This window comes from Austrofundulus limnaeus, unplaced genomic scaffold (genome assembly GCF_001266775.1).
Source record: "Austrofundulus limnaeus strain Quisiro unplaced genomic scaffold, Austrofundulus_limnaeus-1.0 Scaffold2284, whole genome shotgun sequence".
Lineage (NCBI taxonomy): Eukaryota > Metazoa > Chordata > Actinopteri > Cyprinodontiformes > Rivulidae > Austrofundulus > Austrofundulus limnaeus.
In genome coordinates this window covers 3048-5912 of record NW_013954686.1, presented here as the reverse complement: position 1 = coordinate 5912, position 2865 = coordinate 3048, and positions in this window count along the sequence as shown.

Here is a 2865-nt window from a genome sequence, read left to right as displayed (position 1 = left end):
TTTCTCATAATTGGAGTCACCTGTGTATGGAGGTCAAGGGTCACTGAACTTACCAAACCAAATTTGAGTTCCAATAATTAGTTCCAAAGGTTTTGGAATCAATAAAATGAAAACGATGCCCAAATTTATGCACCTGCCTAATTTTGTTTAAACAATTATTGTACACTTTCTGTAAATCATATAAAGTTAATTTCACTTCTCAAATATCATTGTGTTTGTCCCCTACATGATATATTTTATATTTAACAGTTTTTCTATCCAAACAATCAATGATTTATAAAGGTAAATCAGGAAAATTAACAAGGGTGCCCAAACTTTCGCACCCCACTGTATCTATGTCACCTTTAGTTGTTATTAAAATGCTGTTTTTATGTTTAAATAAATAGACAATTATCTCTTCTTCTCATCATTTCCATTTCTAAACGCCTTGAAATTTGCCTCTGTCTCTTTAAGAACCTCCTTCTGCTTCTGTCCCACCCATTTCAACAGGTGGGGGGAGGGGGGTTATTGCGCTGTGATGTGGAAGCTCGATTTAGTTTACTTGGCATCTGAAAATACATGTCCTCAAAGGTATTTTAAATCTGAAAAGGGCTGCACTGAGAAGTACTCAGCAGACAGTTTCAGTTTCACCAGTTGTTTTGTTGCTACTGAGAGCCTGCAGGAGTCACRGGCAGGKTGGGGAGGTGTGCTGTGTTATGAGGAAACTTGGCTTGGAGACACAGCCCAGAGGAGGAGCTAGTCTAAAAAGGCGGTCCTAGTCCCATCCAATCATTTTTGCTCCCTCGCCTRCTGCCTCAGGACAGCACAAGATTTGTCAAACATGCATGAATGAGTCAAAGCAAGACTCCGGGCATGTTTTTGATCAGAGGATAACAATATAATTTATAATATCCATCCATCCATCCATTTTCTTCCGCCTATCCGGGGTCGGGTCGCGGGGGCAGCAGCTTCAGAAGGGAGGCCCAGACCTCCCTTCTGACCCTCCCTTAATTTATAATATAAAACTCAAAAAGGTTGATGTTACATGATATAGCCCCTTTAACCATATGACATTCATAAATAAAGTTTTGTTTTGATTCTAAGGTTCAAATATAGCAAATACAGCCAGTGAATCTGATGTTTATGATGAAAAAAGCTCTGCATGAACCTGTAGATGATTTAGTTTTTTTATGCTTTTGTTTCACTTTTATTATGTCAGATAGGAATGACATAAAAAAAACTAAGATTGCTCTGATAGGTCATCTCTTGATTACCTCCTCCCACAGGCAAACATTTTACATTCTGCTTAAGAGGAAGAGTTCTCCAAGGTTACTTGTCATTATTTCTACCCTGATCCCAGCATGGCATAATGAAAAGAAATGTGCCCACTTACAGGGGTTGGACAATGAAACTGAAACAYCTGGTTTTAGACCACAATAACTTAGTATGGTGTAGGGCCTCCTTTTGCGGCCAATACAGCATCAATTTGTCTTGGGAATGACATATACTGTACAAGTCCTGCACAGTGGTCAGAGGGATTTGAAGCCGTTCTTCTTGCAGGATARTGTCCAGGTCACTACGTGATGCTGGAGGAAACCGTTTCCTGACTCGCTCCTCCAAAACACCCCAAAGTGTCTCAATAATATTTAGATCTGGTGACTGTGCAGGCCATGGGAGACGTTCAACTTCACTTTCATGTTCATCAAACCAATCTTGCACCAGTCTTGCTGTGTGTATTGGTGCAATGTCATCCTGATACACAGCACCACCTTCAGGATACAATGTTTGAACCATTGGATGCACATGGYCCTCCGGAATGGTTTGGTAGTCCTTGGCAGTGACACACCCATCTTTTGGGCCAAGGGAATGCCATGATATGGCAGCCCAAACCATCATTGATCCACCCCCATGCTTCACTCTGGGTATGCAACAGTCTGGGTGGTACGCTTCTTTGGGCCTTCTCCACACCGTAACTCTCCCGGATGTGGGGAAAACAGTAAAGGTGGACTCATCAAAGAACAATACATGTTTCACATTGTCCACARCCCAAGGTTTGTGCTCCTTGCACCATTGAAACCAAAGCTTGGCATTGGCACAAGTGGCCAAAGTTTTGGCTATAGCAACCCGGCCATGTATATTGACCCTGTGGAGCTCCTGATGGACAGTTCTGGTGGAAACAGGAGAGCTGAGATGCACATATAATTCTGCTGTGATTTGGGCAGGCTTAGATTTATGTTTTTTGGATACAATCTGGGTTAGCACTCAAACATCCCTTTCAGACAGCTTCCTCTTGTGTCCACAGTTAATCCTGTTGGATGTGGTCAGTCCTTCTTGGTGGTATGCTGACATTACCCTGGATACTRTGGCTCTTGATACATCACAAAGACTTGSTGTCTTGGTCACAGATGCACCAGCAAGATGTGCACCAAYAGTTTGTCCTCTTTTGAACTCTGGTATGTCACCCATAATGTWGTGTGCATGGCAATATTTTGAKCCAAACTGTGYTCTTACCCTGCTAATTGAACCTTCACACTCTGCTYTTACTGGCGCAATGTGCAATTAATGAAGATGGGCCACCAGGCTGRTCCAATTTAGCCAWGAAACCGCCCAAACTAAAAAGACAGGTGTTTCAGTTTCATTGTCCAACCCCGTACACCTGTTTAAGATTTTCAAAATTACCTGCTACAACTTTGTATTCACTCTGACTTTGATAAAGGCAGTGCAAAACTCAATGAACTCCATCCCTTTTCTAAGTYTARATTATGTGCWGAGATAATTTACAAAACCTTCCCCMCAAGAGCAGTCTTTTAATMTCCCTTTGTTTAGGTTTCATTTGAATATATTTCTTGAAACCCCACAAAATGTCACTGCAGTGCTCAAACCAGC